A 15,656-nucleotide genomic window follows, 5' to 3' on the forward strand; every position below is an offset into this window, starting at 1 on the left:
CTTAGACATTATTTGTACATTGTCATTTTACAGTATTCCTTTAAGTTACAGAGCACTGAAGAAATGCTGTAGCTGACAGTTCTTTGCTCAGTACTAGGTGCTGTACATGTAGCAACAAACAAGCTGGACTCTGGAGGACTACAAGTAACTTGCTGTCCACACAGTTTTAACTTATGTAAATTTGCACTGAATAAATCTTATACCTGATTGTTTTTTTAAGTAGCTGGTGATACATTTTGGATAGCTAACAAGCTTGTGTAAGTAATATAACTACACACACTTCTACAATACACCCTATAGATTGCAGTTCTACCTTGGTACAACACGCATACACTTCTTTCCCTATCTGTCTCTCTACCTGCTATCACATAGAGAATGCAAGATGGCGTGAAAAAAAAAAACCCTCCCTCTGCCCTCAATTATATCTGCCTGTGGTGGGATCTATTCTCATTGGCTGCTGGATCTTGCTGTGCATCCTGGGAGAAAATGATTTGCTTAGCAGATGCTGAGAGACTAAAAAAAAAAAAAAAAAGAAGAAGGTGAAGTTAGTATTTGCCAAAATATTACAGAGCAACTATAGCGAAAATAACATAATTAATAAAAATGCTGATTTTTATTACAATATCAAACCATAAATTATTTAAATTTATAAATGAATACAATCTTTTCTCACCCTTTCTCTCCCTAATTTCTATTATGAAATTCAAATCTTTAGTCCTGTTGGGTGAATCTCTGCGGAAGGTTTATTTACTGAGAGTTCTGAAGCCAATTCAAAATACACTTGGTCTTGCAGAATGCTCTGGGGCAGAAGTGTAGGTGTGTGTGTGTGGGGGGGGAGGGGGGGGGGAAATATAGGAGGTGTTTCTGATTATGAAAACAGGAAAATTAACATAAAAGTGGGTTTCCTGTTTAATTTACTGCACTCTACAGTATATGACACTATGGTGCCTTTTTAAGTGATATAAAGTCATATCCAGATGTTATTTGACACCAAAATGTGATGCACAGATGAAAGGATTGAATAAGGAAAATATTGAATTCTGGAGATGTGAACAGAAAAGAGAAGTTTCTTTATAGCAAATCTCCTGGGAACACGCAGGTGTTGCTGCATTTTGGAGATGTATGTATAAAAATACCTCAGACATTGCCTGGGCTGGTACTACCTTTGGACTAGATGTTTGTGCGGAGGAGATATGAGGAGGTTGTTAAATAAAGGAAGAGAGAAATAAGATGTTCACTAAGCGCAGCTCTGCTACTAATCCCCAAATGTTGGGGTTGGGGAACAGTGCTGTCAGTCCATGAATGGTTAATAGTGGGGGGAGAGACATCTGTGAAATGGAATGTATGACTGTCAGCATATACAAGAAACTAGATAAATGGCAAACAATTTGCTCGGGTTGGCAAAAAAACCAAACGTCTATCAGGATGTTAAAGAGAAACATTAATGAACATAATTTCATGAATACATTATTTATTTATTTTTACTATATTAAATTATAAATTATTTAGCCAGTGTTTGCCCATTGTAAAATGTTTCCTCTCCCTATTTTACATTCTGAAATATATCATAGATGGCAACATATTTAGTCCAGCCAGGTAACCTCTGCGGAGTGTTTGTTTATTGAGAGATCTAAACCCAGTAGAAAATATACCAGTTCTTCCAGGAGGCTGGGGAAAGGGGGGGGGGTGAGTTCTGCATAGCTAAACAGCCTAGGCTAAGTACATCACCGGGTAGGGCTACATACTAATATACAGCATTATATACAGTGGATATAGGGAGTGTTTCTGATGCTGGAACCAGGACAATTACTGTAAAAGTTGGTGTCCTATATAATTTACTGCATTTTACTATATGTCATTACAGTGCCTCTTTAACTAAATGTCAGTATAGCTACTAAGCCAAGAACACACACATGTGAGAATGGTTGTCCATCTGTGATCAGGAAACGATCCCTCGAGTGACAGTTCAGAAAATAATGCTATACAGACTTATCCACAGCCTTGAAAGGGGAACTGAAGTAAGAGGTATACGGACGCTGCCAGATTTATTTCCTTTTAATCAATACCAGTTGCCTGGCAGCCCTGCTGGTCTATTTCTCTGCAGTAGTATCTGAATAACATTAGAAACAAGCATGCAGCTAGTCTTGTCAGATCTGTGTAATAGATAGCGGAGAGGCCGCCACCGTGGTGAGCGGCATGGCGGCTGTATCCGCGTCTCAGCCGGCGGCCTCCACTGTGCAGTTACATGTTGGAGTTTTGCCTGTTCCCTCGGTTGCACATAGACTGAGGGCTACGCGCACGCGCGCCAGGCGACAGGACCTTTATGCAAGTTGAAGGGGAGTCAGCTCATCAGCCAGTCAGTGTTCCAGATTGACTAAGTGACTGGGGCGGCGCTGCGGAGCGCTCTTAGTATATATAGGACCTGCCTGTCAGTTGCTCTTTGGGATCTGACTAAGGTCTGAGTGCTAATACGTAGCATTTGCAACAGCAGACAAAGTGTGCTAGAACCAGCAGGAGCTGGGGATCCACACTTAGCCAGATTCTGTTGATAGCTTAAAGTACTAATTGAATTGTATTATTTGTTATGACCCTCTGCTTGCCTTGACTACACTTCTGCCTATTGATTCTGTGTCTATGCCTATCTGATCTTGTTGCCGACTCAGCTTGTACCTTACTCTGATTCTGTCTTCTGTCTCTGTACCGTATCTGTCCGTGTGTTGCCGATCCTGCTTGTCTGACTCTCCTGCCCTCACCAGTGAGCTTAGTGCTGGTGAGGGACTCTCAGTTTAGTAATCACCTGCTCCTCAGGTTGATGGCTGCAGTACAGTCTTAATCACCTGCTCCTCAGGTTGATAGCTGCAGTACAGTCTTAATCACCTGCTCCTCAGGTTGATAGCTGCAGTACAGTCTTAATCACCTGCTCCTCAGGTTGACAGCTATAGTACAGTCTGAATCACCCGCTCCTCGGGTGATAGGTACCTTCTGTCTACTGTGCATCATCCGCGCCTCGGGTGAACCGATCACTACTTCATCTGAGTCTCCAGCCTGCTGGAGTACTGATTCCAGTGTTCTGTAGAGATACCCCTCGTTACCAGCTCCTCTGGAAAAGTGGGTATCTCTATCTATATTTACTGTTGCACCAAACACTTATCTCACACCTGGTTGTCCTGTGTCTTGCTATACTCGCATTATTGATGATTCTGCAGATCACCATATAATCAGGTGTAGCATCTGTATTATTGGTGATACTGCAGATCACCAATAATCAGAAAATCTGTCCTTGCTGACACCAATCGTTACAGAACAGCAGACCAAACATTATGGATGCACTGCATAGTCACGTTGAAGCCCTGACCACCGCGGTAAACAATCTTGCCGGGGTGATCAATACCCAACAGATTCAGATCACTCAACTGTCTGGGACAGTTCAGATACTTCAAATGACTACTGATGCAGTGCAATCCCCTTCAGTCATGGACCAGCGCATGTCCGTACCCGAAAAGTTTTTTGGACATAGATCTGACTTTCAGAATTTTAGAAATCGTGTGCTATCCTATTTTGAGTTGAGGCCTAATCTGTCAGGATCTGAGAACCAGAGGGTAACGTTTATAAAGACCCTTTTGTCAGGAGATTCACAAACATGGGCATATAGTCTGCACGCAGAGCATGAGGCTATATCCTCAGTTCAGGAGTTTTTTAAAGCCATGGCCGTTATTTACGATGATCCGGATATTGCTATCACGGCTGAGAGGAAATTAAAGACTCTCAGGCAGGGTCGTAATCCGGTGGATGTTTATGCCGCAGAGTTTAGGAGGTGGGCTGTATCAGCTAGATGGGGAACTTATGCGTTATTAGACTGTTTCCTGTCAGGATTGTCCGATGCAGTTTCCGATCTGAGGTTAGGGCATCCTGAGCCTAAATCCCTAGACGAGGCAATTTCATTAGCAGTGCGGGTTGATCGCCGTCTTCGCTATCAAAAACTAACCCGTGGAAACAACGCTGTAAGATCTATTTCCTACGCCTCTCCTCCACCCTCGTCACCACAGGACGAACCGATGCAAGTCGGTCATTCTAGGTTAACGCAAGTGGAAAAGAATCGCAGAAGGTCAGAAAGACTCTGTCTATATTGTGCTGAGAAGGGTCACATTGTCCAGAATTGTCCTAAAAAGTCGGGAAACGCTGCCGCCGAGGTGTAGTCAGAGGTAATGCCCTAGGCGAGCCGCTGGTACCTCTAAATAATAACCGCTTGCTCCTCCCTTGCTCCATTACCTGGGAGGGTCGGGCCATGCCCACAGAGGCATTCGTAGACTCAGGTTCCGCAGCCAATTTTATAGATTATGACTTTGTCAAAAAATTGGGGATTCCCTTACTCCCATTAGACCGTCAGATTCTGATCACAGCGGTAGATGACTCTCCGTTACAGTGTAGAAAGCCTTTTTCCCGGACTCCCTTGTTGTTGTGTGAAATAGGGGTTCTATATAAGGAGAAACTACAGTTTTTTGTCCTGCAGATGACAACCTCTACCATAATCCTCGGTATGCCCTGGTTGCAACTACACTCCCCTCAGATCGACTGGGCTTCAGGTCAGCTACAGAGCTGGTCAGCCCATTGTCATCATCATTGTTTGGAGAAAGTTGCTGTTTGTTGCCACCAAAGTTCAGCTGAAAGGGGTGCCAGTGCAGAATTTTCTGACGTGTTTTGTCCCAAATCAGCAGAGAAACTGCCACCACACCGGAGCTTCGACTGTCCCATAGAGTTGAGATCGGGTTGTATGCCCCCTAGAGGTCATCTTTATAATCTGTCGGGGCCAGAGAAGTTGGCGATGCAGGAATAAGGAAAACTTGGCCAAGGGTTTTATCCGTCCTTCCCGGTCACCAGCAGGGGCTGGGTTCTTTTTTGTACTGAAAAAGGACGGTGGGCTTCGACCTTGTATTGACTATCGGGGGTTAAATAAGATCACAGTAAAGAATTGTTATCCCCTGCCGTCTTCCAAGAGTTGATCAATTAAGTCTTTAGGGAAGTTCTGGGAAAGTTTGTGCTAGTGTATCTGGATGATATAGTCAGATCCCAAAGTGTGCTAGGACCAGCAGGACCTGGGGATCCACACTTAGCCAGATTCTGTTGATAGCTTAAAGTACTGATTGAATTGTATTATTTTTTATGACCCTCTGCTTACCTTGACTACTCTTCTGCCTATTGATTCTGTGTCTATGCCTATCTGATCTTGTTGCCGATTTAGCTTGTACCTTACTCTGATTCTGTCTTCTGTCTTTGTACCGTATCTGTCCGTTTGTTGCCGATCCTGCTTGTCTGACTCTCCTGCCCTCACCAGTGAGCTTAGTGCTCGTGAAGGACTCTCAGTTTAGTAATCACCTGCTCCTCAGGTTGATAGCTGCAGTACAGTCCTAATCACCTGCTCCTCAGGTTGATAGCTGCAGTACAGTCTTAATCACCTGCTCCTCAGGTTGACAGCTATAGTACAGTCTGAATCACCCGCTCCTCGGGTGATAGGCAGCTTCTGTCTACTGTACATCATCCGCTCCTCGGGTGAACCGATCACTACTTCATCTGAGTCTCCAGCCTGCTGGAGTACTGATTCCAGTGTTCTGTAGAGATACCCCTCGTTACCAGCTCCTCTGGGAAAGTGGGTATCTCTATCTATATTTACTGTTGCACCAAACACTTATCTCACACCTGGTTGTCCTGTGTCTTGCTATACTTGCATTATTGGTGATTCTGCAGATCACCATATAATCAGGTATATCATCTGTATTATTGGTGATACTGCAGATCACCAATAATCAGAAAATCTGTCCTTGCTGACAACAATCGTTACAATCTGACTTTAAAGTCTGCAACACCTGATCTGCTGCATGCTTGTTCAGGGGCTATGGCTAATAGTATTAGAGGCAGAGGATCAGCAGGACTGCCAGGCAACTGGTATTGCTTAAAAGGAAATAAACATGGCAGCCTCCATATACCTCTCTCTTCAGTTCCCCTTGATGCTAGCGATGTGTTGGAGTGTTCTATGGCTATGGAGGGTGGCTGAGGGGAAACGATCGGTGGACGTCAGAGTGGCTTTAATGAGTTTCCGAGGAGTGAAGATATCATTGCGATTGGTAATGCTCATACATCAGGGGTCGTTAAAGAATGGATCCTTAACGACTCCCGATGCTCAAGCAATATCAATCGTCGGCCACTGTACACACGCTACATGCAGCATTTTTTTAATGATTTTAGAGTGATTGCAAATGCAGTGTATTTAAAAAGCAAATCGCCATCACTCAAAAATCACAAAAATGTACAGTGATTTTTTACATTTATCACTTGCGATTGTCAGTGTGAACGGGGCCTGACTGGCTGGTCATATAGAAAAAAAAATGTTATATACACATACTGTATGGAAAGTAGTGTATTTTGGGGCATTGAATACATTTTTCTAGTAAAGCAGCTGTGACATATAGCAGGCTGCTGCTTCTCTCCTGAGGGGGAAAAAAAGGTATCTTCCCAAAATGCAGGAATGCCATAGGAATCCCATGTTTGACAGCTGCCACTGGAACAGGTGTCTACACAGGGCTGGTCAATGAGATGCAAATAATTCTAGCTTGTATGTGAATTTAATGCCCATTGCACACAGTTTGAACTTGGACCAATCAAAATCAACAGGACAGTATTCTGATTGGTCTGACTTTAAGCTGCATAGAATTTGTGTGAAATTTACACGCAAGCCAGAATTATTTGCTATCTCATTGACAAGCTCTAGTATACAATGGGGATATACTGTCAATTCCTCCCTCTATCAAGCAGCAGTGCTATGGGATTTGCTATGCTGTCTCCCATAATAAATACTTCCTGAAAAACATAACATGTCGGGAATCATAATCACGCCCGCCGATCACAACTGTAATTGTGGTGAAACCTTGCACTCAAAAACAAATGAAAATTGTGATCACAGCACACCGAAGAGCCCTAAAATATCATTGACTGACAATTCTTGAACCAAGCATGACATACACACTCTTTATAGCTTTGTAGACAGGTGAGGAAGGAGGACCTGGCTGCAGTGAGAGCGAAGCAGGGCCTTACAAATCTTTCACCTAATCAGACTGATCATATGCTTCCCCATAAGTTTAAATATACATGGGCTGCACTTCTCAAATGTAAAAAGGAAACATCCTGTTTGGAATTACACCTGAGCAAATAACATCATTTTCATAACTGGGTCATATAAAAGAAGCTTTGATAGCCTTGTTGGACATATGTGGTAGTTGTGAGGGGCCCTTAAGGAGAGATACATACAGAAGGAGGCTGGCGAAGTGGGAGTAATACATTCCAACACATATCTGACTTCCTCTTTAGCTGCCTTTGATAGTTTGCTAGCAAAGCTGCACATATTCACAGCTTGCATGATAAGAGCTATGACACATGGGTAGAATGTAGCCTTGAGACATCTACAGACCTCCAGCTGCAAATGTTAATCAATGCAGCTGCTAATTTACTGTGCCACATCAGCAGCAACTTGCAGAAGCATAGACTTAAAGAGAAACTTAAGCGACAAGGTAAAAAAAATAAATCAATACATTGCAAAGTGAAAAGTTAAGAAATAGAAGAGAGATCAATAAATTATTGATATTCGCCATGCAATTTGTTCATATTGTTTGATCCACAAGCGGCCTGCACATAATCATCCTTACTACTGTCAGGCATGAAAAAACAACACAGTACCAACTGCCACCTACTAACATTGCAATAGGCTAAAAGGTTTTTTTTTTTTTATAGATATACATATGCATATGAGGGAGATGCTGGTTGCTTATTTTCCACAATGCAACAAGGCTCACAAACAGGAAACTGTCAGGACTTACGCCCTGACATCACACTCTAGGAAGGGTTTCACCACAATTTCAGCTATACTATCCCCCTGATGATCTATGGGAGAAAAGCTAAAGACTTCTTAAATTAATTTAAATTCTTGGTCACAGTTCCTCTTTAAGCTAAGTACCCACCAAAAGACGAATCACCAGCATTGCAGATCACAGAAAACAAATTATGGGAAGCAAACAATCGTTTAAACAAATGTGAACATTTTCGTTAAAGTCCACTGACTTTAACGAAAATCTGAACAATCATTTGCAATATGATCTGTCAAAACTAACAACCATCGTGGTATGTTGGCTGTCTTTAACCATCATTTACCGGATTTTCATTAAATGATGGTTATGCAATATTGTGAGAAAACAATGGTCAGCCAAAATCCCTAAAAAAAAATATTGCCGTGGGTATGGACTTTTACATTTTACGCAGCTTCAAGTCTCTCTTAAGCCTCGTACCCACCTGGCGATTTTCCCGACATTTTCCCAACGACTGGTGATTGTCAAACAACGTCATGAGGTGGCCGGGTACAGGCGCGGATAGAGATGGCCCGAACCTCCAATTTTCGGTTCGCACACCGCGAACTTCCGCAAAAGTTCACAAACATGCCAACTTCCGTGAACCGCAATAGACTTCAATGGGGAGGTGAACTTTGAAAACTAGAAACATTTATGCTGGCCACAAAAGTGATGGAAAAGATGTTTCAAGGGGTCTAACACCTGGAGGTGGCATGGCGGAGTGGGATACACACCAAACTTCCCCGGAAAAAAATCAGGATTTGACGCACATCAGCGTTTTAAGGGCAGAAATCACATTTTATTGCTAAATTGGAGGCCTAAAGTGCCTTAAAACATCTTGCACGTGTATACATCAATCAGGGAGTGTAATTAGTGTACTGCTTCACACTGACACACCAAACTCATTGTGTAACGCACCGCAAACAGCTGTTTGTGTAGTGACTGCCGTGCTGGACTGGTGCGCACCATGGCCAGATTGCAGGCGATAACGGTTTTCAAGCCCATATAGTCATGCTGAGGTAGCTGAATGACAGAACAACAGTGACTGAGTGTCCAGATGATCGAATTTGGTCTGTCCACAACGAAGCAACGACCTTATTATTTATTTTCTTGGGTCAGGTGTGACCCCCAACCCCAACACACTCATATAGCCGGTGGTCATTGCTTCATTGTGATACGGAAGCCCCTTCGCCGCGGCAAAGTAACGATCACGAAGGGGAATTGACACATGTACATGCCTTTTGTTTTGTTGTTGCAGCTGCAGTGCAGCCAGAAAAATTAGGCAGGCATGTACACGCACCAGAAAAATTATTATATCGGCCGCTGCTACCAGCTGCCTTAAAAATTCAGGAATCTGCCTGGAGTCCTGGTGGACCCTGTTGGTGGTGGCAGCCAAGAAGCCTGCAGGCAGAGATGCTGTGTGGGAACCGACTTAGTCTTGGGGCAGGCAGCCAGTCACATGGCGTGCAGGCAGAGATGCTGTGTGTAGGGACTGACTCAGTCTTCGGGCGGGCAGTAACCCTCCAGGATCCATGCCTCATTCATTTTGATAAAGGTGAGGTACTGAACACTTTTGTGACCTAGGCGACTTCTCTTCTCAGTGACAATGTCTCCAGCTGTGCTGAAGGTCCTTTCTGACAGGACGCTTGAGGCAGGGCCAGACAGAAGTTGGATGGCAAATTGTGACAGCTCTAGCCACAGGTCAAGCCTGCGCACCCAGTAGTCCAGGGGTTCATGCTCACAGTGTCTACTTCCACACTTAAGGCCAGGTAGTCGGCTACCTGCCGGGCGAGGCGTTGGTGGAGGGTGGATCCGGAAGGTCTAAGGCGAGGCATTGGACTAAAGAATGTCTGCATGTCCGACATCACCATGAGATCACTAGAGCGTCCTGTCCTTGCCTGTGTGGACTTGGGAGGAGAAGGTTTACTGGCAGTGGTACCTTTCTTCCGTTGTGCTGTGACATCACCCTTAAACACACTGTAAAGCATAGTTGCCAGCTTGTTCTGCATGTGCAGCCTTTCTGCCTTCAGGTGAGTTGGTAACATATCCGCCACTTTGTGCCTATACCGAGGGTCTAGTAGTGTGGCCACCCAGTACAGCTCATCCCCCTTGAGTTTTTTTATACGGGGGTCCCTCAACCGGCTGGACAGCATGAAAGATGCCATCTGCACAAATCACTGGATCCAGACGTACTATCCATCTCCTCTTGCTTTACCTCAGTGATGTCAGGTAAGTTCTCCTCCTCCCCCCAGCCACGAAAAATACCACGAGAGCGTTGAGCAGCACAAGCCCCCTGTGACACCTGCTGCGGTTGTTCTTCTGCTGTCTCCTCCTCCTAAAAAAAAAAACACCTTCCTCATCATCTGACTCCTCTTCCCCACACGACTCTTCCTCCTCCTCCCCCCTCTGTGCTGCCGCAGGTGTTGAGGAAACATCTGGCTCTGAAGGGAATTGATCCCACAACGCTTCCTCCTGTAACTGTTCCTGTTCACGCTCATCCACAGCTTGATCCACCACTTTTTGCACGGCACTCTCCAGGAAGAAGGCATAAGGGATCAAGTCGCTGATGGCGCCTTCACTGCGACTCACCATGTTTGTCACCTCCTCAAACGGCCGCATGAGCCTGCAGGCATTTTGCATGAGTGTCCAGTACTTCGGCCAGAACATCCCCATCTCCCCAGACTGTGTCCTTTGACTGTAGTTGTAGAGATACTGTTTGATGACTTTCTCCTGTTGTAGCAGGCGGTCGAACATCAGGAGGGTCGAATTCCAGCGAGTCGGGCTATTGCAAATCAAGTGCCTCACCGGCAAGTTGTTTCTTCGCTGAATATGGGCCAAGCGTGTCTTGGCCGTGTAAGACCGCCTGAAATGCCCACACAACTTCCTGGCCTGCTTTAGGACGTCCTGTATACCTGGGTACTTACACACAAATCTCTGGATTACGAGATTGAGCACATGTGCCATGTAGGGTACATGTGTCAACTTTCCCAAATTCAAAGCCAAAATAAGATTGTTGCCGTTGTCAAACACCATGTTGCCAATCTCCAGTTGGTGTGGGGTCAGCCACTGATCCACCTGTTTGTGCAGAGCAGCCAAGAGAGCTGGTCCAGTGTTACTCTCCACTTTGAGGCAAGACATGTCTAAGAAGATGGCGTGACACTATCGTACCTTCTCCCTTCTTCCTCCTCCTCCCCCCCTCTGTCAGGGACGGATCTAGGGGGGGGGGGGGGGCAGGCGGGTCTCTTGCCCCAGGTGCAGTTTGTTGAATTCTTAAAAAGGCGGCAAAATGAATGGCAGTTTAGGCGCCAAAACCTGACCTTTAGGCGCCAAAACTTGACCTTGCCCCAGGTGCTACTTGGTCTAGATCCGTCCCTGCCCTCTGTGCTGCCACAGGTGTCGAGAAAAAATCTGGTTCGCATGAAAATCGCTCCCACGACTCCTCCTGCCGTAACTGTTCCTGTTCACGCTCCTCCACAGCTTCATCCACCACTCGGCGCACGGCACGCTCCAGGAAGTAAGCGTAGGGGATCAAGTCGCTGATGGTGCCTTCAGCGCGACTCACCAGGTTGGTCACCTCCTCAAACGGCTTCATGGTCCTGCATGCATTTCGCATTAGTGTCCAGTTGTTGGGCCACAACATCCCCATCTTCCCAGATTGTGTCCTTCTACTGTAATTATACAAGTACTTGGTGAAGGCTTTCTCCTGGTCTAGCAGGCGAGAGAACATGAGCAGGGTGGAATTCCAGCGAGTCGGGCTATCGCAAATCAGGCTTCTCACCGGCAAGTTGTTTCTCCGCTGAATGTCCACAAACCGTGCCATGGCCGTGTAAGAGCGCCTGAAATGCACACACAACTTCCTGGCCTGCTTCAGGACGTCCTCTAAGCCTGGGTACTTTGAGCCAAATCTTTGCACGACCAGATTCAGCACATGTGCCATGCAGGGTACATGTGTCAGCTTTCCCAAATTCAACGCGGAAAGGAGATTTCTGCCGTTGTCACACACCACGTTGCTGATCTCCAGCTGGTGCGGGGTCAGCCATTGCTCCACCTCTTTGTTAAGAGCAGCCAGGAGAGCTGCTCCAGTGTGACTCTCCGCTTTGAGGCAAGACATGTCTAAAATGGCGTGACACCGTCGTATCTCCCATGCAGTGTAGGCTCTGGGGAGCTGGGGCTGTGTAGCTGGAGAGGAGTTCACAGCACCAGTAGAGTTGTGCTGCCACTCAGTGAAGGAGGAGGAGGAGGACGACGACAGCAAATAGGATGTAGCAAGAGGAGTAGGAGGAAAAGGAGAGGAGGTAGCAGTTGGCCTGCCTGCAAGCCGTGGAGGTGTCACAAGTTGGTCCGCTGCACAGCCACGCACTCCCTACTTGCAATCTGTCACCAGGTTGACCCAATGGGCTGTGTAAGTAATGTACCTGCCCTGACCGTGCTTGGCAGACCAGGCATCCGTGGTCATATAGACCCTTGACCCAACGCTGTGTGCCAGAGATTACACCACTTGCCTTTCTACTTCCCGCTACAGTTTGGGTATCACCGTTTTTGAGAAATAATTTTACAGAAGGCCTCAAAGTCCACCAGTTGGTATGGTAACAGCTGGTGGGATAACAGTTCCGCCAAGCCAGCTGTCAGACGCCGGGCAAGGGGTGACAGGCAGACATTGACTTCTTCTGCTCAAAGATTTCCCTCACGGACACCTGGCTGCTGCTGTGGGCAGAGGAGCAGGAGCCGTTCAAGGTGAGAGGTAGAGTGGAGGAGGTTGGCTGTGATTGTGAAGGTGCAAGGGAGAAAGTGGCTGAGGATGATGCACCTGAAGGAGGAAGAGGAGAAGGAGAGTGGCTTTGCTTTTGTGTGCTGCTTTTGCTCAGGTGGTCTTCCCATTGCAGTTTGTGCCTTTTTTGCATGTGCCTTCGTAAGGCAGTTGTCCCTGCGTAGGTGTTGGCCTTTCCACGGCTCAGTTTTTGGTGGTAGAGAGTACAGATGGCATTGCTCTGATCTTTGGCATACACATTAAAAAATGTCCTCACCGCTGAGCCACCCTGGGGTGTGGGCACTATGATAGCGTCAGCAGCTGATATTGAAGGGCATGTTGGCTGGCTGTTGGGGATACATGATGCCGGACACTGCCGCCAGCTGTTTCTGATGATGAGCTCCCCCTGCTTCTTTCATCAACTCGTCTCCTCCTACTCCTCTCTGACTCCCCCTCTGAACTGTTCCCCTGTTCATCTCCTCTATTGGTAACCCATGTGGCATCTGTATCATCATAATCATCCTCCCCAGCTTCGCTTGTATCAAACACCTCCAAAACTGCACCAACAGCAGGTACTTCATCCTCCTCCTCCTCACACGTTACGTCCATAGTGTCGCCTAACTCAGACATATGAGGTGGTGTAACTTGCTTAGCGCCTTAATCTTGTTGTAACAATAATGGCTGTGAATCAGTGATTTCCCCACCAAATAATTCCTGCAAAGTGTCAAATGTAGCGGATGTGGTACTTGGAGTAGCGCTGGTGGCTGTGGAAGATGAGGTGTTCTGTGTTAAATAGTCAACCACGTCCTGACAATTTTGGGAGTTGATGGCACGTGCCTTCTTCTGAGCACTGTACTTTGGTCTAGGGCCGCATGAAATCACGTCAGCACGACCTCGAACAGGCCTGCCAAGTGGCCTGCCTCTGGGTCTGCCTCTGCCTGTTGTTTTGTCCATATGGTGCAGTGTGCAGTGATTGGGATTACAAATGTGCAGCTGTCACACACACAGGTACCATGAACAGATGCAATGACTGGTGGTATTAACAATGCATGCGCTCACGTAGGTAGGTAGGTGCACTGAACAGTGAACAGGTGCAGTGATTGGGATTACAAAGGTGCAGCTGTCACGCACACACACAGGTACCGTAAACAGGTGCAATGACTGGTGGTATTAACAATGCGTGCACTCACGTAGGTAGGTAAGTGCACTGAACAGTGAACAGATGCAGTGATTGGGATTACAATTGTGCAGCTGTCACACACACACACAGGTACCGTAAACAGGTGCAATGACTGGTGGTATTAACAATGCGTGTGCTCACATAGGTAGGTAGGTAGGTAGGTGCACTGAACAGTGAACAGGTGCAGTGATTGGGATTACAAATGTGCAGCTGTCACGCACACACACACACAGGTACTGTGGACAGGTGCAATGACTGGTGGTATTAACAATGCGTGCCCTCATGTTGGTAGGTAGGTAGGTCGGTAGGTGCACTGAACAGTGAACAGGTGCAGTGATTGGGTTTACAAATGTGCAGCTCTCTCACACACACACATACACACACACACACACACACACACACACACACAGGTACCGTGAACAGGTGCAATGACTGGTGGTATTAACAATGCGTGCGCTCACGTAGGTAGGTAGGAAGATAGGTGCACTGAACAGTGAACAGGTGCAGAAATTGGGATTAAAAATGTGCAGCTGTCACACACACACACAGGTACCGTGGACAGGTGTAATGACTGGTGGTATTAACAATGCGTGCGCTTACGTAGGTAGGTAGGTAGGTGCACTGAACAGTGAACAGGTGCAGTGATTGGGATTACAAATGTGCAGCTGCCTTTCACACACACAGGTAGTCACTGAATGTGCTGGGCCTGGCAGTGGTACAATAGGAATTACCACCAAGGGGCCAAAGGCCAACTGCGACTGACTGACAGGGTTGTATATAATGCAATTGGGCCACACACAAAAAAAAAAAGATTACAAGAACAAGATTAGCTCTCAAAAGAGCTGTTGAGGGGTGCGTTTTTAGCAATAAGAATCAGCAAGGAGCAAGCTAACAAGTCTACAAAAGGCTAACTAAGCTTTCCCTATAGCTCTCTCTGCAGCAGCTCTCCCTTCTCTAATTACAGCAGGCACCACGAGTGAGTCCAATGCCTGACACTGCCTGCCTTTTATAAGGGGGGGTGGGGCTCCAGGAGGGAGTGTAGCCTGATTGGCTACAATGTGCCTGCTGACTGTGATGTGCTGTAGAGGGTCAAAGTTGATGTAGTATCGGGGCGGACCGAACTCCGAAAAAGTTTGCGGTTCTCTGCGATCGCGAACCACGGAAGTTCGCCCGCGAACCGTTCACGCCATCTCTAGCGCACAATTGCAAATGTCACCTAGCGTCACGCCGATGACGACGGATCGACACGACGGATCGGATCTTTAAGATCCCTGGCGACCCTGCGTAAAGTACCATGATTGCTGAAGTCTTGCTCGCGCCACCGTGTACATCGCGTGAACTCGTGCTTTAACCCGCCGACAGGAGACGGTGTCTCTGACGACTGTCATCAAGAGGACGTCGCAGGAGCCATTGGGCAGTGAGTACGCAACTTTACTGAGTTGCTGCTCTATCACTGTCAGGGCCAGCTCTCTCATGAAGCAAGGTGAAACATTTGCATCAGGCGCAGAGATTAGAGGAGCAGCATGTGTGTACTGTATGTTTACACTTACAGCATGCTGTCAGAGTAGGAGGAGAAGCAAAAGGAGAGCGAACGAGGTGAAGAGGTCATCATTGGTGAAAAGCAGCTTGTTGCGCTGTGTGAGGAGTCTGACAAAATGTTGTCAGAACTGGAAGGGATCATTGTCAGAAGAAAATGGTGTGCTTCTGAAAGGAACTGATGGTAAGCTAACTATGTAATGTTCCTTTGAAGTTACCTCATATGTTTATTTAAAATAATTTTACTTAGTACAGGTTCCCTTTAAGCATATGGACTGTACTTACCGCCTGCTAAAGCCATCCT

This window comes from Hyperolius riggenbachi, chromosome 6 (assembly GCF_040937935.1).
Source record: "Hyperolius riggenbachi isolate aHypRig1 chromosome 6, aHypRig1.pri, whole genome shotgun sequence".
In the NCBI taxonomy this organism is placed as follows: domain Eukaryota; kingdom Metazoa; phylum Chordata; class Amphibia; order Anura; family Hyperoliidae; genus Hyperolius; species Hyperolius riggenbachi.